General features: G+C 30.4%; 1 protein-coding gene across 2 annotated transcripts in view; it reads right to left on the bottom strand.

Annotated features, from left to right (window-relative positions):
• Positions 1-23,875, bottom strand: part of LOC125068714 (G-protein coupled receptor moody-like) — a 54,864-nt gene extending 30,989 nt beyond the window's left edge. For both annotated transcript variants that reach the window (XM_047678004.1, XM_047678005.1), the window contains exon 1: positions 23,588-23,875. The gene's annotated coding sequence lies outside the window, so the exon portion shown is untranslated. The remainder of the gene's footprint in view (positions 1-23,587) is intronic.
• Positions 23,876-26,347: the final 2,472 nt, after the last annotated feature.

Genomic DNA, 26,347 nt, shown 5'->3' with positions numbered 1-26,347 from the left:
AATCATACATACTATTTTCGTATATTAAAATAATATTCTAATGTAAATTTGATTCTTATATTTATAGAGAAACAGGTAAATGCTTTTATAATAAATGACCTTCACGATATGCTCAAATACAATTACACTGTGCTTATATAACTGCATTAAATAAGTGTATCGCATATATCATACGTATTTTTATCCCAATAACTCAAATATGCATCAAGACTGTCAAAATATTAAAGGAAGCGAGGCAAAGCAAATTTAAAAATAAATATGGTTCTAAATTATTGGTCATTTCCATGCTCACTGCGTGTGGGCGTCAGTGACAATTCAAATTGTCTGAATCATACTCGTATCCTACGATCAGACGTCGGGAGCGATGCACCAGCAATTAACTTGTTTAACGCGACGTATGTTAAGTGGTTAAGCATTGTCTTTAATAAAGGAAACGCCTACGGTAGTCGGTTTTATTATATTTGTCACATTTTTTTATATTTTATGTCCCTTTCTCACTCATTGGAAAAATTATAAAATATTTGATATACCTTAAATTGACAATTCTCCGAACTAAGGTTCATGTCGCTTGTTACTGATTAAACAACGTCCAAAAAAAATATACTTGTATTGTTGTTTGACGGTAAATGGTTGTAGCAAGAACAGCTGGCCGAGAGCATTACCACGCATATCTATTTCATGTCCCTTTCAAAATGGTATATCATACAATATCTTAGATCGTTATATAAATATGTCATTTTTGTGCTTATAATAGATTACACTTTGATTTATTTATTGGGTATTATTTAAATTTTATATTAATTTATTTGTAGGTGTCACTGTTATTCGTATACTGCGTACCCTCTAAGACGGTCACTGAAAATCAACGTTGAACTGTAGGGGTCAATGTAAGTCTGTAAGCAGTGTGGAGCAAATAGAGTTATTTCAATTTCAAATGAATACAATTGAAAGCATTAATCATTCAACAATAAAAAAATACACAAAGTAAACAAAAGAAAGCAATTACTGAAGTTTATTTTCGATATTAAATAGGAGGTATATATTCAGTGTTGCGAATTCCAAAATAATTCACCGATCAAATACTAACCAATTTAAATGGAATATACCATAACGTTTCCCAATTTTAGAAATTCTGCTATTTGATTAGCTTTCCCGAAACGGGTTCGTTACACACGAGTTAGCAGGTAATTACCCTTAATGTAACATGCCAGTAAATGCCCAACATACTGAGGAGTTCTTACTCCTTAAGAACATAGTTTGAAGTTTGTAATAATATTCAATTCAGGATATTATGTTGCTCCAGAATTTTGTTCAACAGGTGCGCCGATTTTCTGCGCGGAGTACGAAATAAATATTAAGCACCTGAAAAGTTAGTGTCGCGTAGTGGGGCAGTGTAATATGAGTGCCTACATATATCTGGGCTTTATATATATATAAACAACTTTACACAATCATATTATCTTGGTTTATCAAAAACAATTGGGACTTTATAGTAAACGGGGAAAAGAAAAACATTCCACGGAATTAACATGGTTATTTTTATTACTAACAGTATTTAAAACGGGATATTTACCATGTTTTTTATTTTTATTTGGTGGAGCTCGATATTTCGGCATTATCTACGATTGTCTTGTTGAACAAGACATTTTAAATACTGTGAGTAATTCCACGGAATATTCAATTCTAATGGAAAAATAAAATTAAACTTTGATTTTCAATAAAATGAGGAAAAATAGGAAAAAAATAATAAAATAGGAATATCTTTTCGGTAAGGTTAAGGACCCTTTCCCAACCTTTACCCTGACATTCAATAGGTGTTTAATTGAAGTACGGTGAATAATTTTGTTGGACGGTCAGTACTTTTAGAAATGATATTTTCAATACGATTTGATAAAATTACTAGTTAAGTTTCAAGATGTATTAAAAAATAATATAAACGTATATTGATTGTATAATTCAAGGACGCTTCAAGGTATTTTTCGTTCAATAATTTTACTGTATATTGAATGACATCGTAAAGTATTCACTGCAAGACCAGACGGACATTTTTTATACTTCAGCCACTCCATTTTACCCGTATCAATTTTAATATTATATAGTTACGATGCCTGTGTTTTATACTGTCATAAACTTAAATTCATTACCTTTTCAATCTTTTGTAATCTGTTCAATTTAATTAAATCGTTTATTAAAACGTTTCAGTCGTCAAAAGTATATCGTTCGTTATTTACTGTTGTAACGACTGATGTCGGGATTTCAGTAATTGAAGTAACAACTTAATTTTTATTCTTAAAATGCATTAACAAATTCTAGAAAGTACCTTTTAACTTAGATGAAATAAGTCGATTACTTATTACGATTATTTGGCTAAATAATGAAAATGATCAATGACTGAATTACATTTAGTTCTAAATCATTTACATTTAGCTTGTACTTGTATATCGTCGAATATGACTTTAAATGACAATAAATGCCTGTAGATATATTCTATATTGTTATAGAACTCGAATCTTACCGCAGAACACGACCGTGAAATGTCAGAAAGTGATATCTAACGGTGATTATAATAATTACAGTATTTAAAGGATGCATGCTCTATAATAGCGTATAAGTCGGTTTTACACATGTCACGAGTGAGATACGGAATGAGTTCTTACAGAATAGCACGTCGCATGGTATTTAAAATACTTCTAAAATCGGTCGTTATTTAAATGACTAATAGATATCGTTGACATTATTTTGAAGGATTGGTCTAAAATGAATGAAAAATATTTCCTTAATTTATTTTTCAAATCAATTGTTGCTTTATGTAATATATACGTATTTGTAATAGTTTTTTTTTTTAATATACTGAGTCATTCGTTGTGTAAACAATTGGAAAGTACGTTTTCCATCTGATAAAATAGTTTTAATTTTACATTTATTATATAATTTTAATTTAATTGTAACCTTCTTGACCTTTGTTATGTTGTTGTGAACTTGGTAACAGTTTTTACCGATATTTTACCTCACCTTGGTGTGTTAAGGTCGTAACTGTCATCCTTTTACGAAACCTTCATAAAACTATCATTTCATTAATAACGTTTCCTGTTATTAATCTCACATTGAAAAGTTTAAAGTTGATTTACAACAGAATATTGACAACCATTGTGTTGTCAATACGAGTTTGGTGGCAAAAGACTTTGTTTTTGTGACTATGTTGCGTAGAGAATCGTGTTTATGTTTTAGGTGTAACTCTAGGTCAAAATCTATATTTAAAATTAATTAGTAAAGGTTTTTCTGTAGAGAACAAGTGAAGGTTCTATATCGCTCTAAATTGCCTTTATTCTTATATATGTACATTATACACATGTGTCAGATATTGATCAGACACAAACAGGTTTCGTCACGAAGTTTTCCTTTTAATTATGTAATAAGTAGGCCGATCGGCAAATGAGCCTGTTGTTAAGTGGTCACCACCGCCCATAGACATTGGCGCTGTTAGAAATATTAATCATCCCTTACTTCGCCAATGCGCCACCATTCTTGGGAACTACCTATGATGTTATGTCCTTTGTGCTTGTAGTTACACTGGCTCATTCCTCCATTCACCCTTCAAACCGGAACAAAACAATACCTAGTATTGCTGCTTGGCGGCAGAATATCTGATGAGTGGGTGGTACCCATCCAGACGGGCTTGCACAAAGCCCTACCACCAAGTAAAGCCTCCTTCACCGCCAAACTCTTTCTTTTAACTGAATCCTGTAAAATTGCAATTTATACCAGCCAGTAAGTGTCAACTTGAATGTATATTTTTTAGTTTTATATAATTATACACCGATGTCTGTGGCAAACGTAAATGAAACCGTGATCTTAGTTTGTATCCGTTAACAAAGCCTTCAACATAACGATTGAGATGAGTCAGGTCTCGCAGAGAATGTGCTTGAGTCAACATTATCGGTGAATCAGGCGTCGAATGGAAAACGTGACAGTCTTAACTAATAATCGCTTGTTAGTTCAGCTACGATGATTTACATAATTAATGACTGAGAATATATGTAATTGTCAAAAGTTAGACTATTATATAATCTGGTTCTCAAGCCGATTGAAATTAATTTGCATAAATACATATTTATTTCATATTTTTTCTACTAAAATATATTAAAATGAAATTCTAAATGATGATAATTATTTAATTTTAAATTTTTGATTTTAATTTTTGAAATTGAACGTAAAATGGAACGCAAGACGAGATCAACAATGTAATAAAAATATTCATTCTATAAATGTAATTTCTAGTCGAAGATATTGATTTGGTATTTATTCAAGCGTTGTTATTCACAGTAACACGACAATATCAAACAATTCGTCACGGCTTAGTGGTCGCCGCTCCATAATTAAAGCCATCGTTTGTATTGCCATTTGTGCGTCACGTGTTCACGGCGCGGGTGTACGAAGTACAGTCAGTCTCAGAAGTTAATATTCAAACAATGCCTTTTAATTTTATTACTTAAAGACAGATGCAGATAGATTCTAATTTAGCTACTCGAATATTTTGTTTTTAATTTCACGCAGATGACTGTACTGGCGACACTTTTTGTATCGCAACACGACTAGTACGCTTATTGTTTTAGTTTATTGCTGAACATGGTCACAAGACTAGAAAGTTAGTAATTTTAACGCCGTAAATAGTTTAGAAACATATGCTTCTTGAGCGAAAACTAGTCGCTTACAAACGGGTCGTATGTAAAATTTATTAATAGTTACTTTGGAGGATGAGAATTTGATAACAATTGTGTGTAGCGCCTTCATAAAAACCTTTTTCGGTAGATTATAGCACATGGCTGTTAGGTCAATAGTTCAATAGATTTGAAGATGTAAAGTTGTATAAAACATGCATTGCGAATGTTTCTATTAAAGTTAATACTTAACTAAGTAAAAATAATATATGAGTAATGAAGGAATTTACATAAAATCGTATTCATTATTTTACGTAACTAATGTCCCTTCGTGATGTAAACAATAATTACGTGATGTAATTTATATAATTACTACAATATCCTAAAGGAAATTCGGCTAGAGCTGCCGATCTTTAAAATTCGCCAGATGTGAAAAAGCGCAGGAGATAACAATCTGTACTAGTACTTTCATAAAACTATTTGTGATTCTTATAGTCTATTTGAACGGCAAGCTAAGACGAGTAGAGATCAGAAGGACTTGTGGTTTTGCCGCTAATTAATTATGAATTTCCTTACTTCGGCCGGCTACTAGAAATTAATTGGCAGATAAATTATTTTTCTCCATCAGCTCATAAGAATTTAATAATTTAATGTTATTTTAATATAGTTTTTTCGATACTAGTTAGGTTATTGCCATTATTGCTTTTTTATGTTTTTCATTTTCATAAATAAAAAGGCCATCTTTAATGATTTTATAATAGAACTAAGTTTAATTCAATTGTAATTTAAACTTCTAGAATTAATAATAATCGATTAGCGATATAATGATCCCATAATCTATTTTTTATTAAATATAGATATTTTAAAACAAAGAGTTTTAGATTTATAATTACTTCGTAATTAAACATTGCAGGTAATTTAAATATACATTACACAAAATAATTCAGAAGCAATTAATAGTTTAAAATAAATTCTCTATTTATCGCATTACAGTTACTACAAAATTGTTTGATTAGTTTTAATGTTATGGGAATAAAAGGACATTGAACTTTGATAAGTTTTAATCGTTTTTAACTCTCACGGGTGTTCCTTGTTATTTACATATATGTCGGTTTTATTAACTAATTACTATTAATTATAATGATTTTAAAGTCATCATAATTCTCTAGTTCTTATTACATCTTACTATAATTATGATGGAGCTGTATTTCGTGACCAACCAGCCACCTGACATATGCGTTTGTTCCCTTTGATGGTCAACCATTGGTTAGTGGACTTGAACAACTAGCTCAGTCAATCCTAAGGATGCTTCACAACACTAACGTTTTACTAATATAACTATTAGGTGCCCAGTGCCACTGGTAACCATGTTTATTCAAAAAATTTATAAATGCTATATGCAAACAATTAGCGAATCTTGCCATCGCGATTCAGAATTATCTACAATTTGACATAACGCCATCTAGTATTTACAAGATGAAATACATATGTACATTAATTACGTATACAGGACTTAAGAAAGATTTAAATGAAATGGTATTATTATTCAATTCAGAAATGAATAAAATGCCATATTAGTTTTATCTATTAATATTTAGGGATTTTATCTTATTTAATACTGAACAGATTCAAGTCATTAGTGCTTATATAAACGAACCGACCTTTCGAACCTTTAAATATCTCCTAAAGTGATAGACTTTTTCTTATTACTATATATTTTAATACTAGTTTTGAAGCTGATATTTATATTTGTGATTAGTTTCTATAGATATCTTATAAAGCTAAGAAATTTTTGAGAGAGAAGTGACGGTCATAATATCTCATCCATTTATGTAAATTATTATGCAAGATCACAATGATGATATGGCAGTGAGATTATAAACATTCATGTTTCTTGTAAAAGGAGTACTGCAATACGAAACCAATCGTGCAACGGGTGGTCTCTGTTAAAATATATTTAAGAAATATTGAGCAATTTTAACCGATCACATTGTTTTTGAACGAATTGTAAATGTAAAAAGTTAACATTACTTCATTTAAAAACATAAAAGAGTAATAACACTTTTCTGAACGTATTTTTTTTGGATGATTGGGTCTCACTTTAGGACGCATGTGAATTTTTAAGTTCGTTAATTGTCAAAGGCTATATGGCGTCATCAAAAAATCAATTTTGCGAACATTAAACATAATATTTTATTAATCATAGTATTATTCGTTCTGTGAATTTTTTTGTTCGTTTAGTATGATATTTTTTTCATTTTTATTTTTTTTACTTTGAAAGATGAATTTAATGATACTACTATATAAATCAACAATCGACTGAAACATTTGATAAATAAACCATTTAATACTAAATTAACTAATTTATAAATTACCACTGAACTTTAGATGTGAATTGCAATTTGTGGAAGTGAAACACGTAATTTCCAGGCAGGTAAATTAAGATGTCAGCTTCCCTAAAGAATAGTTTCCGTTACAAATTGCTACAAACTTCCTCGCACCCCTGGCAAAATATATTGAAATCAAAATTGGAACCGTGAATGAAATATATCAAAAGGGCGGTATTTAATGTGAAAGTGGATGTTAATACAAATTATCTTCAGGATATGCGTCAAATATCTTAGAATTATTTACCATATTTGAGGTTATATGATGAAATGAAATATATAATATTTTGAAGTAATGTAGTTTATCAAGAATATGTAAATGTTTGATTGTATGGTAATGAGTTATCGTTTAACATTTAAATTATGTTTATGAATCCATCATGCCATCGCTGTTTACGTAGCTTGGAATTATTTGATAATTATACAAGATTCAAGTTCTAAGTTCGACTGTATGAATTTTTTTATCCCAATACTTGCCGTCAAATTGTAAACCAGAATTATATAAGATTTTTTATAATGATATATGTGCTTAACTATAGAACGGGTAAATAGGTCGGCTGATGGTAAGTGGTTACTGATTCGACACCAAACTGGGGAACTAAGATGTTATGTCCCTTGTGCCTAGTTACTCTGGTTCATTCACCATTTAAACCAGAAAACAAATGCTTTAAATTTTCTAGTTTTTGCAACATTTTTCCCGAAATTTAGTGTAGTTTAAGCTGAGAGGAATAACGCTTTCTCAATTTTGGTAAATTATTCCGTAGAGTACGTAAGTGGCTAAATCTAAGGTAGGGGACCACGAACCTATCAGGAAAAGCATTCTCAAGGAAGATTAATGTCCGGCGGCTTCCAGGAAGAAGTATTCACATTATTTATTTTATGCAGGTTATACACCACCTCCAAAATGGGGCATAGACAAGAACATTGTGATGATGATGAACGATGATAAAATTTGCGTAGGAAAAACATCGTATATTCATTTTGAATACACTTCACGGCAAGTTGATAAAGTAGATTTTTATTATTAAACATGGACTCTTGTTATATGCAACAGTAGATGAGTAACCTTGTGTTTTAATATTCTAATTCATGTATCTCATGTAAATGTTAAGATACATTACAGGTACATTATTTATCTTTATGTTAGTATATAATAAATTGTCTACGTTTAAATTTATTCTAGGTTTTATTTTAATATAATAATATTTCACTGTAGGCACTAAAATTTACATGTTAGTACCATTAATAAAATTATTGTTTTATAAAAATTGGTTTATATTTAATGAGTACAAATAATATGTTTTGCAATATCTTTTAATTTTTTAATAAGCGTTGCTTGTTACGCAGACTTAACTACGTGTATTTACAATGTACTACATAGACGTATTTACGTGGGGGGTTCAACAATACGTAACTTATTAATTTTTCAGTCTTTTGAGTAATAACAAAATTTCCCCGATCCGACAATGCACAGTAAAAATTACTAGGTGAGTTTAGAAAGCTGAAATTAGCAGGACATATTTATTTTAACGTAAGCATCTAGCATTAACAGAAAAGGTATTTTCGAAATTTCAACCTTAAGTGTAGGAAATAGGGTCAGTTAGTATAAATTTTACTCGTACAGGTAGGACCGGAAGGCCGGAAGGACTCGTATTATCAGGAATAATTATCACAAGCACCAAAATTTTAGTTCAATAAGTTGGGTATAACTTAAAATTCTGTTGCAAGATTTGACCCACACGTACTAACAGGTAAAGTCAATAAAGGCTTGTAAAATCGGGTCACTATCACATTGAGTCATCGAAAGTGAACGTTATAAATATACGTTTCTTACGAGACGACGCCGATACGACACTGTAATGACGACTGCGTTTTGACTTCCTCGTTAAGTTTAGTAATTAGCCTGTACGGCTGGAGAAATTGTAATGAGATTGTTTGTTAATTTTCCGTGATGGATTTTAAAATGGAAGAATGAGCTTGCGCAATTGCGCACACCATTATATTTTCTACGCATTTATTTAACCCTTGAAATTCGATTACGAGGACTTCAAATAATTAAATTAAGATCAATTATAGCGTTGAAGTCCTAATTCATTAAACTACGAGATAAGTATATATATAGCTTAATCTAACTTCTCGTAATTATGAAAAACAACATTGGTAAATAATATCATTAACTAACCAAGTTAGTCGTAATGTTTTAGAAATAATACGGTTTCCATAATCGTACAATGAAATCGGAGTTATATTAATAATACTATAAATACTTATGTATTTAGTAGTAATGTGCTAAATCTTTTGCTCGTACATTATATAGTATGACCAATATTTTTAATGTCAATAAAACACGTCATCTTACGCTAAAGGTGAGTAATAAAAAATATATTTGTGACTAATCTCATACGTAACAGATCGCAGTTATTCCGACTTAATTCAATGATCGGATTTTACTTCTGGTAACATTATTTACTTGTATCAATATTATATCAAAATGCATCACTTACAGAACGATGACGTGCTTGAGGTTAATTCATTAATATTGGAGTATTGTTCTGGAATAACCTCCGATTACCTTCTAAAAGATATTCGGCTTTAGCCCATTGGTACATTTATTAGGCTATTACTTTGCCTTTTACATTTGTTTTTGGGTAAACACCAATGAATATACATAGCATTTTTTTATTAATTTCAGTATATTCATAATTAAAACTTACGTCCAGTATATGCGGTTGCATGTTGAGTTAGCTGACAATTAAGACTAATTGGGTTCATTTGGGGGGCACAGTCCATTCAATGCGGGCCATGCGACAATTACACATGATACATTTAACCGATGACACGATATCATGACCAGTCTTATTTTGTGCAGGCAACGTTTTTACGTATGGCAACATTTTCTTATTTAATATAAATCACCTTTTAAAATGGAGCTGTAACTTTATTTTAATATTTCGAGGAACTTCAGCTACTAACTACTTTATCTATTTACTAAATAGTAAAAACTACGAGTAATTAGAAACGATCTTAAAATTGTATAATTCCTTTTGGAATATATTCACAAATACATGTGTTTCAATAGCAGATTCGATACGATTTGATAAAATATCAACTTTATTATTTTAGCAGCGTTGTCTATATTGGCCATTCATTCACGAATACATAAAATACTTATTATTTTAGATCTAGACAACAATACAATACAATGTAAAAAAAAAAAATGTCTTTTTAAATAGGTTATATACATCAGTGCTATAGGCGATTGCACATCAACTCAGCCAAATAGTATTTTTCGATCAATTGTTCAAATATATTTGGTTAAGTATATTTCAGTAGCTAAGACAGACAGATTTCAACAAAGTTACTAAGCGTTTCTTCCAATCGAACTGCCATTTATTTTCCAACTTTTCCTCTTAACGAATATAATTTAGAAACATACTTTTATAGTTTGTTTGTTTCACCCAAAAATATTTGTATGGCTTATACTATTACGATATTCAGGATTGTAACTTTGAGATCATATATTCGTTTGGTAACAATCATTTTACGAAAGTATTTGGGTTCTTGGTGTTGCTGCATTGGAATAACAAATTTCGAAAAGAATCGACTAAACATTCGTGCCAAATAAAAGATTATAAATAAGAAAATTGTATGTAATGTTCGAGGGTCATATGAACTACTCGAATAACTCAGAAAATAGTTAATATATTATCATAATTATGACCGGCATAATACTATTCAATTTCTTCTAGCTTTATACACGATCTAGGATTTAGTTGACAATTTTTTATTCAAGTCTAAGTTTAAAAAAAAAGTTATTGCCCTTTACTTTGTAGATATACAACCAGAATTGAGAGGGAGAACCAATGTAATTACGGGTACAAGGGATATAACATTTTAGATCTGATAATTGTGAAACGAGTTTTATATTTATTGCAGTACGAGTGTCTATGTAGCCACTTACAATCTGGTGGTAGATTGAGTCATCTTTCTTCCTGGATTCAAAGATTCTTACGTCACAGGGTTTTTGAACAAAACAGTAACAAGATATAGTTATTTGATTATTAATTGTAATTTATGTTTATTTATACTAATTAGAACTGATAGCACCTCTTCAAATAGAAACTATTTGACTTACGTAATTTTGACTCATTTTATATCTCGTATACAAAACATCTTTGTACTTCACCTCACACAACGTCGTGTAACAAAGCTTCCTTAGAATTTATACAAATGCCTTTTAAAGATCGCATAACAGTTTAATATTATCATAACAACGTAAACTGATGTCTGTTATCTATATGCGGTCACTTAATTGTTCTTTTAGCCTTTTTGGTCCTTAATGAGTGTGACATAAGACTTAAAATAGGTTGTTAACATTTGAGAATATATTACATTCTATTGATTTGCGTTTTTCAATGTAGATGTTATTATATTCATATTAAATTATTTTAAAATATCAAACTTTCGCATATAAAGGGTATATTGACACTAATATAATAGCCTGGGGGTAATTTAAATTCATGATGAGTCGATTTCGAATGGATGAATTAATTAATTATCAATGAAATGATATTCGGTTTGGATTTAATTTACGTCTATTCATCTGCATTTAGGTAAAATAAAACATCACAATTCCTTATATATTTTATTGTAAATTTTATTTTATATAAAAATAATAAATAGTTTAAATAATCTTATCATTACCCGTGTAAAATTACATAAGATATGTGATTTAGAAGTGAAGAAGAATTATTAATGCATTATGTAATAAATGGGCCACTTGATAGTAAGTGGTCTTCACTTATAAGAAATATTAACTATTCCTTGCAACGCGCCACCAACCCTGGGTAATTAGATGTTACGTGTCTTGTGCCTGTTGTTACACCGTTTCCCTTGCCCTCCAAACAAAACAATATTGAGTATTGCTGTTTGAAGGTATATTTTGAGTACCTATCCAGACGGGCTAGCATAGTGTAAAAACTTGCTTAACTCAAATAAAACGATATTTCTTGTGTTTTTATATATCATTATATAATAACAATCGTTAAGTTCAGGTTCAAGTAACACGTTCAAGTAACACGGCGTTCAATGTAATTATTATATGTCTCCACACACAATTTCCCGCCATAACGAGTATCTGTCAATGTCTTATGTTGCAGATTAAAAAGAAAATACTTTTTTTTTTGTTCTGGCTTTTATTTGTTCCAAAAGGGCACAGATTATTTCGCCAATGTCACGTACGATGGAGAAGACACGATGGAGATTGACCGGTAATAATTTTTATACAAGTGACAGATACTCGTCTGTGGTTCACAGATAATAACAAATCATACAATATTCAATACCAAGTACGAAATTCTAATTGAATCTTACAATAGTCACCAAATGAATTTAAAATATTAAGTCCTAACACCGAGTGAGCACACAGGTATCTTCCAATGATCCTAAACCCATGTCAAATAATTGTTTGATCTATCGCCTTACCTCACAAGGGCAAAATATATCAAATTTATCAATTATCACAGACGTTATATCTGCTTAGACTTTACGATTAAATGAATGGTGTAAGTTAAGGTTTTATTTTTGGTTATTCTCTTTTTAAAAATACACATACCCTAAGTTAATTAAGTTACCTATTTAAAAAAATAGTAAGTTTTAATGTTCAAGTAATTGATTAGTTAAATACTTTTTTTTTTAATTCAAGTAAAGTTGATTTTATTTTATATCGTCAGCAGCTTCAATATTATTAATAAATAAAATATTTAAGCATATATATTTTTCTAAATCTTAAACAATTAAAGATGATTCCGGAAATTAAAATAAACTTTCTTATCGCTAACTCTTAAGATAACCTTTGTCTATTTAATGTATCTATATTTGCGACTACATTTGTGACCGTCATAAATAAAGACGAACATATTATTTGCAATTAGTCACACATTTATCTCATTTAAGGTCGAAACCTTGTGAGCGATGTCTATTGTATTAATAAAGTTATTGATTGTTTGATTTATTAATTTTATTTACGATATTATTAAGTAATATGACTATAAATAATTTTAAAATAACATTATAATTATTTTAAATAAAAAACAATAATGGAATTTAAGATGCTGTGTACGAGACCTTGTATGGAGATTTCATAGTAACATAAATATGATTTATAAGGTTTCTGAAAATTAATAAGTTGCCGCTTAAAAACTTTTTATCTATGTTATTTTACAATACGTATATATGTATGTAATTACGATCGAGTATTTATTAAAAATATATCATACTAGCAAAACTCGACAGACTTTTTCCTGCGTGTTAAAGGGATCGATACAAAAATTGAAGGATTGCAGTGTAATTTTTCAGGCCTTTCAGGCTGGAAAATTCCGGGTAAAGAAGAAATCTTCAAGGCCAATATAAAGACTGACTTTACCAGTCACGAAAAACCCCACTTTTCTCAATGAGAAAATAACATACATGTGCCACCTTTCACGGTGATCGATCAAACGCTGCGAAAGTCAATCAATTTTTAAAACAAATACACCAACATCCATTTTTATTTATAAATGAAATTGATTGTTAGCGATTTGTCTCACTTTGAAACCGACCATCGGTTTCATTGGACAGGGCGTCAATTCTACAAACAATTTCTCACTTTATCGCAATCGAATCGAATCGTTCAGCCGTTTTCCTATTCTACTAACACTTCGAAGTTGGATCGGAATATACTCATCACATATCACAACCTATATAAATAATTAAAATTGGCCCTCAGTTACGATTAAGCTCTGAATTTGTGAGGAATAATCGAAATTGGATCCGAATAGAATCGGGAACTTATACGTCATATGTTAGTGGAATTAACCACCAGGATGATTCCTAATATGCATGCACATATTATGTTCGGCAACGACTATTGGACGTGCTTGATAAGATCTAAAAAGTACGAATATAGCTGGTTTGACCTAATACTTGGTATCAGCGATTAAATATCGTGACATTCCGTTCTGTTAATGTTCCTAATATGTTCTTATCTTACAGTTACTTAAGTAAGTGTTACATATAATTGCAGTAATAAAACATTCGATAAGGATGAACCGCTTATAGCGACTTTGTTTCGTGAAATTTAGTAGAGAACTTAGTGACCTTTATATTTCTCGGAAAAATATCCGTAAACAAGATTCTAGATATTGTACTTGGAAAGAAAACTCATATACCAGTATCAGAAGAAAGAAATATTATCAGGACTTCTTCGAGGAAAAATCGTTTAAAATTTAAATAAAATTTCGTGTTCATTATATTATGCAATAAACAATTATACAATACAATACAAATATTAATAAATGTTATTCACTGAAGAAGATATTATTGAGAATAAACTTAAGAAACGAATGATTAGCCACGAGTCATGGAATAGATTAAATATTTCTTTGCAAATTAACATGAAAGTAAACCCGTAAATACCCCGCGGCTGTTTTTCCTCCGTCCCCATCTATTTTAGTGAGGGTCAGGTTACCTTACGATAATTTTCTTAACCGCCGAGCACAAAACGAATTAAACTTGGTGGGTGTTGATTACTTAGTTTTTACACGCGATCTTATCTGGTATGATCTATGTATTAAATCCAATGGCTTTTTCTGGGATCATTAATACTAGTTATATCAATATTAAATACGATTTTTGTGGTTTTTTTTAACAACATTTTTTTTCTTCAAACTTAAATGAGATTAAACTGGATGTATAGGATATACAAACAATAAAATAATTTGTCAAATCGGTTCATAAATGACGTAACTGCTCTGAGGTAAAAAAAAAATTAAACGAATAGAGAACGTCTTGTAGTCTAGAAAAAAGTAATACAATTTTGGTGTTGATTAAAAATTAATTATATTGAAATAACTGGTAAATTTTGTATGCGCGAAGTAATTGTTATACCTGTTGACTTTTTACTACTTTCCAAGTAAGTATACATAAATATTTTTAATTTAGTCTCGTATCTAATTAGTATTTGTATTTGATATAATAATTTAAACATTTTTTATTTAAATTTCAATAACTTCATCAAATAACAAGGAAGTGTGTCAAGCAATTAGATAAATTTATTTTATGATTATAATAAATATGTAACGCACATTTTGATAAGTTTGTCATGTCAAGTGGCATTACTTATTATCAACATCAATACATCGATGTCACTTTATAATAGTAATAATAATAAAATCGTCATAACTACCATATAGAATAATACTAGAAGGACACATTACGTAATTGAAAACATATATAATAATAGATGTTTATTTATTCTCGTATTCCATGCAACCATTGGTTGGATATAGGCAATTTGACTTGTTTTTAAAATCCCTTTTATATTATTTAGTAGAGGTTAAGAAACCCAGTAAAAGTAGTTTTTTTTTTTTTATTCTAGTACATATTTTCTGAAATATATCAAATTAAAAATTCCACATTTAAATAGCGCGCGAAAACGTCACTTTGACAATATGGCGCTGCAATGGGGTCGGTGTAGTCACTTGCTTGTATTGTAACCGGTTGCACATATAATCCACATACAGTAGGCAAACGAGGTTATCAAGCAAGTGACGTTATCATAAGCCCGACCAATCAGGCGCGTTTTGTGACAATCATTAATAAATTAATTATTATTTTCAACTTTAAATAAATAACCATTTTTAAACTCATAATATATACTGATTACATTAATTGACACTTTATTTTTCGCATTGTCAAATAGCCTATTCTAAACCACTCAACACTTATTCCGTGAAGTCGCGAAGAATATGAAAATCGGTTCCACACTTTGCGTTCGTGCGCCTTCGGCTTTCGCGCGCGTTTTGTAGAAAGAGTATAGATGAGGTATTATATTAAAAAAACGTTGTATATACTCATATGAAAGCAGGTATGTCTTTATATTTAAAAAAAAAAGCATTTAAAGGCAATAAAAAGATGGAACGACGTTTAAACGTGGTGTTATTCTCTTAATGTTGCTCTGATTTGCGGGGGTTGAAAACGATTATACATTAAAGAATAATGGCTTTCAATACGAGAAAAATGGCATACAGATAACCAATATTTTTAAGATGCCATATTTCTCAAGATATATAAGTAAAGTGTAAGTAAGTTCACGACACTGTCATTTTTAGCCTTGAAAAAAAAGAAGATAAATATTTGCAATCAACAGAATAACTTGATGAAGTTGACTAGTCTGTTGAAATAATTCTTTGATTTCAACTATACATTAAACTGTTAATGTTGGGTGTAGATGTGACCATACATTTCAATTTTGTTAAATTAAACTTAATTTCAAAGTAGGTCTGTATTTATACTCGAGGGAAACTAGCCAACTACACAGTATATAATAGTGCACAAGTGTGTGCCCAAACAAGAGCACTCGCCTTCACTATTAGCATCGGCATCCGACATGATCACAGAGCTCAGATACAGGAACGCCATGGCTATACATGCCTCGTTGCCAACTTCTGGGCTACAAAGATTTTTTTTATCAAAAAATATTGATCCAAGCTGGAGTTCGAGCCCAGAATTTTGTACGTGGTTTTAATAAGTAAGCCACTATTGTTAACATACGCAATAGCAAAATATTTAAAATAACACAATTATATCTATAGAAATATATAAAACCGCAGACTATAAACAATAAATTCCATAGGAATAAAGTAACTATCTTCTAATCTAATAGGAATATATATTTGATATCACAAGAGTTGCCTGTAAGAACATGTTAATAATGCGTAGATTACTTACGACTTGTTTTCCACCGTATATTTTATGGTCTCGGTAACATATTACTAGTGGGTTCAGTATTACATTTAGATCTTACATTCGACCAAGTAGTTATACTACAAAAATAGGCTAATGGATGTGAATATAATGGATATATTTTTTTATTTAATTAACGCAGGCAGATGGTTCCATACGCCATATTCATACAGACAATTGTATTGGATACGAAATATAAGTCAATAATTACATCATTAATGCAATATTAACCATGAGAAACGTCGATGTTGATGATGTCGTTCCGACCGATTTTGACCATGAATGCCAATCTCAAGGAGACCGGCCAACTGGACATATTATAGTGCACAAATATGCACTACAAATATGAAATATTCTCTTTTATAATCCACGAAATGACCGGAAAGAGTTCAGGTGTAAGACCAACGGCTTTACGTGCTTTACGAGGTACGGGAGTGCACTGGGCCATTACTGAAAATCTTTGTATGAAAACCAATTAACTTTTTATCGATCCGACCTAGGGTTTGAAACCTGGACCTCGGTACCTACGGCCTAGATACACTAGCCTCTAGACCAACGAGGCAGTCACTGGATTACGTACCCTTTATATCGGAACACAACTATATACCTATTATTCCTGTTTCATATAGACGAAAGAATTATCGCTAGTTTTAAGTTGTACAGCGATTTATAAGGTATAATTCTATTTCCAAATATTTTTATTTAAAAATTTCTACATTTAAAATGGAAACGAATTGAATACGGGCAAGAGTAACTTTATTCAGTAGATCTGTCTGTAATAATTACTTCACTACCTTTATCACATGAATAACAGGAAACTATAGTGTGACGCTTTATTAAAATTAGAATATTCTTAGTAAATACCACTAATAACATCCCGCGTACAAAGATTTCCGTGAAACAAGATTTAAGATATGTATATTTCATCCCTTCAAAGCCACCATAAATGTCGTCGATTGATTAATTATATTAGTTACGATCAACGAGAAAGATATATTCGTAAAAATTGACGTGTGTTTTGGAGGTCGAGATAATTTTGTTTTCAGGTAATCGTTGTATTTTCCAATCTATCTTGATCCGCGAAATGTAATTTATTCATTACGAAGTTTAAAATACAGGTGAGGAAAACATTTTCACAAATTAAACTCGCGTGTAAAGATTATAATTAAATTACAAACTTTGTACGGGCTTAAGCGATTATTAAATAAAAAAGCGTAAGGAAATTGATGTCACACATGCTTCACTAGTTGTGTGTAATGTGTTTGCGCAGTTGGCAGAATTCAGGTCATTCGATGCGATAGGATAGACAAGAACATTAAAATTAACTACCAAATAATATATATGTTTGTTTGTTTTGGTTTTCTTTGTCTAGCTACATGTTCTGCTTCTTATAAACTTCATAGAAGCCCAAATCATAGAGATTCTTCAAAATTGACGTTTTTATACAGTAGCTAAATGTCCAGCATGCTTTGCAATAATCAAGGCCTTTTAAATTTTTTTGTACCGAAATTTTCAATATAACTGGTACTACGCCTATTGTACATTGAACTATGCCCTATATTGAAACCTTCAAACGAATACCAATAAAAAGTGTACAAAGTCTCATCTCAATTGGATGAAAGATGCCTAAACATGTTTGAAATACAAAGAAGAATACGACAAAAACAAGTATTACTTTTTTATATATGCGATGACACAGATAATTAAACAAGATTAAGGGGGAAGTGTATTTGGATATTTATTAATACGGAGAGTGCTCGGATTTATATTTAAGATTAAGAGAGTTTGACACCGTTGGACTGATTCATGAAAGTTGACTTAAATATTCGAATTTATTTAATAATGGAGAAGGTTCTTATACTATCCACTTCGTCGTATCTCGCCACTGAATTGTGCTCAAGTACATCTACTTTTACACCATTAAACCGATCGTCACGATACAGGAAGGACAAAGATTGGGGAAGGTTTTAAAGGGTAATAATAAATAATGTTAGTTACGTCGATTTTATCTCGGATGAGGACTACAATAGATTGTATTTCATGTTTGCCTAGAAAATAGGTTGGGTTTGAACCTCGAAAATAATATTTAGTAGAAAAAAAAGTCAGGCCATTTATATATATATATCAGACATAAGTTCGCGACTTGTTCGCATTGATATCAAGAATTGTTGCGTGCTAATCCCACGAGAACGATTTCCCTAATAAAGAATACTATTTATTATATATAATATATTGAATTCAAGTCTGTGAAATGTAGTAGTTCAAGCCGCTACTACACGAAGTCTTATAAGATACGTACATATGACAGACTTCCTCTGTAAATCTTCACTTGTTAATTTGTAAATATGCAGTCACAATTACAAAGATGTTTTTTATTTACTTGGAATTTCTGTCTTATTAAATGTATTTCGCAATAAATAGCAGACTAACAGTTATACTATGATTTGTCTTATAAAATATGAATACCGTACCAATCTAGACCAGCAATAGTGTAATCTCTTGTATTGTATTTTTAATCATGTGATGTGATTTTTACCGCCACATTTAACCTGATTGCTATTATTTTTTTTAAATAAATACGACATTAACATTATTGATAATATTTTTTGAAAAGTAATAGAAATTCAGAAAAGACTAAGGAAATTCTTTTCCTTTATAATATTAGTATCAATATAAGTGCCATTAAAACTTTTAATCGTCTTTGTTCTAAACAGTCCATTATACTCGAAGTTCAATTTATTGGTCAAATAACAAGAAAAATCTTTGAAACCACGTTCAAGTACAATCGACACGGTGTCCTACTTTCAAATCTCTGGTTAACATTGTATTTCCTTTTTCATAGAAGAGATGGCATTATTTTTACGATAATATTTTTGCACCAAAATAAAAACAAAAAACATTGCATTCATGTAGGTATTTTGTATTTTCCATAATTTCTTGAATTCTTCCCTAGTATTTGAATATTTACTTTTATTTCATATTTTCTGTTATAACTTTTTGTATTTTTTGTACTCTGCCGCTGAGTAATGGATATGTATTAAGAATCTTCGGGTCGGACGATGCTCCATCTTCTAGTTCCTTCCTTCCTTCTGTAATCGTAGTCTTTCTGCCTTATTAACTTTTGTACTACTGGTTATACATAATATATTTACAAATAGTAAAAATTCGTTATTATTATGTACTATGTATTCTTGTACCAAAACCATTGATCGGGTTATTTTAAAGATGTGCAGCGCCTCCTCTGATCAACATTAAGAAAAATTGTTTCTTAGTGCTTTCTTCTACATTTTTTAAGCAACGTTTCCTCAAAATTACAATTGCGATTGAATATTTTTACGTACGTTAGTCCGGCGTTGTTTTTTTTTTTTAAATTATGATCTTATATTAATGTCAGTTTATCTTTATGTTCATATTTACTAAATTAATATTTGTACAATGCAACCCTACCCAATTACAAGTATGAATTATCTATGTTTGAAAGTTAAACTTTTGCGTAATCTGTCAATAAATATCAAGTTTAAGTTAATTAAATAATAAGCATTTCATTTGACACAGCTTACCTAGTTTAACTTGCAGGTTATTCACCTCCTCATGATGCATAATGCGTATTAAGGTGTTAAGGACTGACGCGACAAAGACGCTATTTGGTGCTGATACTTCTCAAATTACTGATAATTTGGAGGAAACGTTTGAGTGACCTTGAGGTTAAACGTAACACCTACACTTCTTCGAGGACGACAAGACGTTTTGACAGGACGTGTAAGGTTACCTAAAGCAATCAAAAGAAATGCAGAAACTAACCCATAGCCCAATTCGTGATGAGTATCACCATAGCGAGAGTTTTGTGAAAAATAATGCATACAATCCCGGGTGAATAATATAAATAAAGTCGATAGGTTCATATCAATGGTGATACTAGTGTGCACTTATAATTATAATTTCTAATATATTAATATTCATCATCTAAATTTAACTAATACATTCTACAATTAAATTTTATTCAGTGGCAAAATTTATAATTTAATCATAATTTTTATATACTATCTGTACATAAAAATTATGTGAAACAATGCACATATAAAACGGACAATGGATTTAAAAGTCGTCTCTCGTAAGTCTGTAATTTAAAAATTAGGTCGAAACACATACTTTCGCTTTATAATTTATATTTTAAATACGAAATAAGGTTTGGAAATTGCCCGGCAATGTTTGTTCAGGACAATCGCTTGGGATCGATAAATGATTAATTATAAAATGCTTAGTGTTGCTAGTTACTTGACAAAATGTTCTGATATTGTAGATACTTAATTAAGGTCAGCATTTATTCAGGACCGACGTGTAAACTTTATCTTTCAAGTAAACCCCAAATGAAAACAAAGTATAGATAGGGTGCTTAAACTACGTCCTCGCGTAGCGTGATCAGTATTTCAGGAAGTAGTTCTCTATAGTTTTGCGGTAAAGATTTTTTTAACATGTATGGTTAACATCACACTTCTGCGGATCTTAGGGGAGTAATTCGTCAAAACTCACAATTCAAAACATTCTTATTATTATTTCTATATTATTTTATTATTTTTATCACTTAAGATATACAATTTTCTTTTTTTCAAAATTATATCGACACAATGGCAACATTTTGTGAATCCTTATTATTTTCGTAGCTCATATCCTACCATAAAATTTTATGTTTTATTAGTCGTTATAATAGTTTCTTTAGTCCACCGGACTTCCGTGCCTCATTAAATCTAACCAAAACTGTGGTTCTCAACCGAACTCTGGACAAAATGAACAGCGTAGTTATAGGTTATTTATAACATATTGTCAGTTGATTAATATTATGAAACTTTTTATCTCTGTATTGTTAAATATAATTATGCTCAATATCTAAAAAATTAGATTCTTGAAAGAGGTCTCTATTGAGATGTATTATTAAATATATATTTTTTATTGGTTACTAGCGACCTGCGCCGGCTTCGCACGGGTGCAATGCTGATACTAAATATACTACAGAATGTCTTACGATGTTCACAGCTTTTCAGTCATTAGACAATACAAACCCCTATGTCCCTGCGTTTTAAATCTGTAATATCTTCGAAAGTATTAATTTAAATTAGATGTTGTAATGGGCCATATTGATCTTTATTAAATGCATAATGTATTTAAGGGTTTACTTAATAAAATGCTGTATTGCTTAAAATCGCTTTGAAAATAAGCCATTAATTCTCGTAAAAAGTAAAGGATTATCGTGGGTTATCCCTAAGAGATAGAGAGATACTCTAAAATTATCAGTCTTTCTCTACTTTATTGTGCATGTACTATACATATAAACTTTCCTCTTGAATCAATATATTAAAAAAACCGTATCAACATCCGCTGTGTAATTTTAAAGATCTATGCATAAACAGGGACAGACAGTGGTAAGCGACTTTGTTTTATAATTTGTAATGATATGTTGAATGTATCCACCAAACCACATTGGAATAGCATAGTGGAATAATCTCCAAACCTAAACTTCCTCCTCAAAAAAGACTCCAAACCTAAACCTCCTCCGTGGCAGAAGGTCTGATTCATTTTTACAGCACAGGTAATCGGTATTTGATTCATCATTCAACAGGGAAACGGTACTTAATTCTGCTATTATAGTCATATATATAGTAATTGTTAGTTAACTCATTAAATTAAATAATTCTTAAATATATATTTTTTATAATATTATCATTTAAATTTGGTACCGAAATAAAAATCCCACAGTATTTTAAAATTTCTGTGTAAATTGTTGTACCAAAACCAAAAGTATTAAAACGATATTTGTAATCTTGGAACTAGAGACTTCCTGGGGTATGTTTTTATTATAGTAAAAATACTTTCTGTGTCGTTACAATACATTAACAAACAAGGAAAAGTGGCATAGATTTTACTAGCTTGAAAAATAAAGATCAACGTTTCGACTTCGCAAATTAGGTGGTAGGTTATTAAGGTTTATAATAAAACATTTATTCAAAATATATAAAAAGATAAGGCATGTTATAATTTATAACATTATAAAATACTTTGCAGTTAGTATTCATTGAATTTCACACAGGATATATAAAATTAATTATATTATATAATTAATTATTAGATGTAGATGTTACTTAAAAATGAGTAACTTCTTTGTTTTTCGGTAGAATCTGAAGATTCTGTTGGTAATGTTAGATTATTCTTATAAATTTTCAATTAAAAATTTAAACCTGAAAGAGCCTACATCAATGAAGTTTCTTTGATTTTGACATTTTTAGAGTAGTTTAATTATTAAAGGCAAAGCAAGGAAAAAAATGTCAGGTAGTTTTGTCTCAAAATGCTATTGCAGTTGACGCGGGGGTAAAAAGCAACGCCGCACATGTAGAACGTTTTATAAATAAATGTTTTATAAATACTTTTCTTTATAGTAGAATTGACAATAAAAAACAACATCTTGTTAGCTAGGAACTATTTTTTGAATATTTAATAACATCTACCGTCTCGAGAAATTAAAAAGTTGAATAATTTTCAAATAGTTAAAATTTAAAAGTAAGATTTTTGTTCAGGCAATTAAAAAAATAGCATATCACGCGGAGTCATGCAATTTCGCTTTTTAAAATTCACTAGAATAATCCATTTATAAAGTAAAAGGTTTTCGGAGCAGCTTTTTGAATCCAATAATTGGATGAAGTGTGTATTACTCAAGCACATATTCGAAAATATAGTCGAATATGACCCCAAATATCAATCAACACTTACCAAACTTTCAGCTTTTGTATAATCCAATATTACTGTGTCCCCGTGAATTGTACAGTCATATAACGTTTGATTTCTTTAAATACATTGATTAAAGTGTAATACAACGTCGTCACTACAATTATTCGGATCGTATATTTTAATGTCTCGGTCATCACAATAAGTAAAAATTATAATCACTTTTCAATGTTTATTTACAGCGATAAAAAGGTTCGCGCCAATTTTTTTTCTGCACGAACGTACGTGCATCGTCAACGGCTGTATTTGTCACACTGAATGTCAGAACAACTCTGACATAACGTATCGGTAGCGCACAATGCGCACACGCATTGTAAGAACCGAGTAAGCGGGACGGATGACTCATTCTTTCAATGCCGGCTGCGTCATTCATAAATGTTGAGATAATTGATTGAAATCATTACTTCTACGTATTAGAGTTCAAATTCCCCTACAATAATTTTGAATGAAAAATGTGATTTGTACGATTTTAAGCTTTATTTTTTAGAGATTGTGGTTCATTGATATACAAAAATCTTACCTGATTTGACGTGGTCTGGGGTTTACAGTGACTCGCAAAATGACCACTTATGCATGCAAATACGAACTTCAAGTATGTTACTATTTCGTCAAATTTGCTTTTCTATAACTTGTTTTAAGACGTGACTAATATGCGTATATATTTTTTACAATTTGTGGTAGTAATCATAGTATTTTATATTTAAAGTTATATTTAAGCATGATTCTATTTTTTATATGAGTTAAAGCGAGATGTTATATTATAGTTTTCAATTAACATTATTTCAAATAAGACTAGTTGGTTGTAAGAGTTGTCTTAATACAAATTTAGTATAGATATTTAAATCCCGTGAGTTTTTTATTTGATCTGAACTCAAATTAATATAACTAAATTTGATTTAAGTCGACTAAGCTAGCCAAACACAAGCAATCAATAGTCCTATATCAACTTTCTTAATCGAAAACGTTTAGAAGTAAAAGAGCTTCCTCGTCAGATGATCCGCCACTCAACCCCAAAATATCCGGTACAAGATGTTGAAAGTAACAAAAACACTCACGCGATTTCTTCCGAGTTTTATCTTTTTTCCCTAAACTCTAAGTCGTAAATCTGAGTCAGTATTGAGGTGAGATTTTGTGATATACATCTTCGTAAGTTGAATAACGTCTTGTTTTTTACTTTTTACGTTTTCCTATCAAGTTTTATGCGAATGATTTTTAATCGTGAATTATATGAAATTAGATATTTGTCTCTATTTATAATATTGTGAAAAAGAGTAATTTGATATTTGATTACTATTTTATTTTTGTATAATTTTATTAATATCTAAGTGTTTTTATATTAAATCATTTGAGAGTTCACATAAAGATACGCTTTCTTTTGTTTAACATTTTAGATTAAGCTATTTTAAAACTCTCATGAACACAATAAGCTGAAAATAAAGTGACACAGTATTTAAAATCGATTTAATTATGTAATTAAATAAACTAACTACTTCTTATTACGAATATTAAAAGTATTGTCGACGTAATGTGTTTTGTTAATCACTATAAGACATTTAATTAGCTTTACTAATGATCATCTAAATGAAATTACCAATTTAATTATGACCGTAATTTTATATTTTAACGATTTAATTTGCGTTATCGTTCATCTAAATGACGCTTACGTCAAATTCTTTAATTACTTATAAAAAATGAATAATCAGCTATAATAATTAAACACAGACAATATCCTAGTGGCTGTAATGCGTGAAATCTATCCGGAGATAACGGGTTCAACCCAGAGGTAATATTAGTATTACCTCTGGGTTGATTAGTCAAGTGCTTAATTTTTGTTTATAATTCATCTCGCGCCTGGTTGCGAAGAAATAATGAACATCGTGAGGTAACTTTGCATGTATCTGTTGAAAATCTGCCACATGTTTATCCACCAATCAGCATTGTAGTAGCGTAGCGGATATAAGATCTAAACCTTTTCCTCAAGAGAGCAAGCCTTCTATCAGCAGTGGAACATTTACGGGCTTCTTCTTCTTTCTAACTTTCGAAGACAGTCATTATGAAGTCCCAAAACAGTGACAAATATCGACATACAACCTAATATAGAAGCGAATGAAGGCATAAAAAGTTCTTAAGATGTTTCGAAGGCTGTAAGTTGGCCGGTCAATAGCCTACGTCTGGCTTAGCATTTCTTCTAGAGATACTGTCATTCTATGTCGACCTAAAACTATTTAATTGTGTACCAGACTATACCAATATATATTCTACACATATTGGCTGACTAAGTACACACCGAGCAGCAATAGAATAAACTGTAAAATGCTTAATTAATTTCACTATTGATTTATATGAATTATAAACGTCACAAACAACTAATTACTGGTTCAAAGCGATGTTAGTCAAAATGGATATGTATCAACTCGTATGTGACAAAATAGTTAGTCAGGCGAGAATTGTAACATTCCACCTTAACTTTAAATTAATCTGCTATTAATTTCTCGGTTGAATAACTTGAAACTTATTCGGAAATCCAATAATTTTCGTAAACGTGATCTTCACCTTTATCAAATAAAGTTTTAGATATATAGAACGTATATATTATAAATTTGATATATAGTGTAAAATATCTCATTAGCCTAGTGCTTTATTATGAAACAGATTCCAAAGTCTCAGATTGAAATCCAGGTTCGGGTTAGTTAGATATCAGATATTTCTGTGAAGCATTTAGTTCTGTCCCTCATCAGTCCACTG

Source organism: Vanessa atalanta, chromosome 14 (assembly GCF_905147765.1).
Source record: "Vanessa atalanta chromosome 14, ilVanAtal1.2, whole genome shotgun sequence".
In the NCBI taxonomy this organism is placed as follows: Eukaryota; Metazoa; Arthropoda; class Insecta; order Lepidoptera; family Nymphalidae; genus Vanessa; species Vanessa atalanta.
The sequence above is the reverse complement of the archived record's forward strand: the minus strand, read 5'-3'. Positions and strand labels throughout refer to the sequence as shown.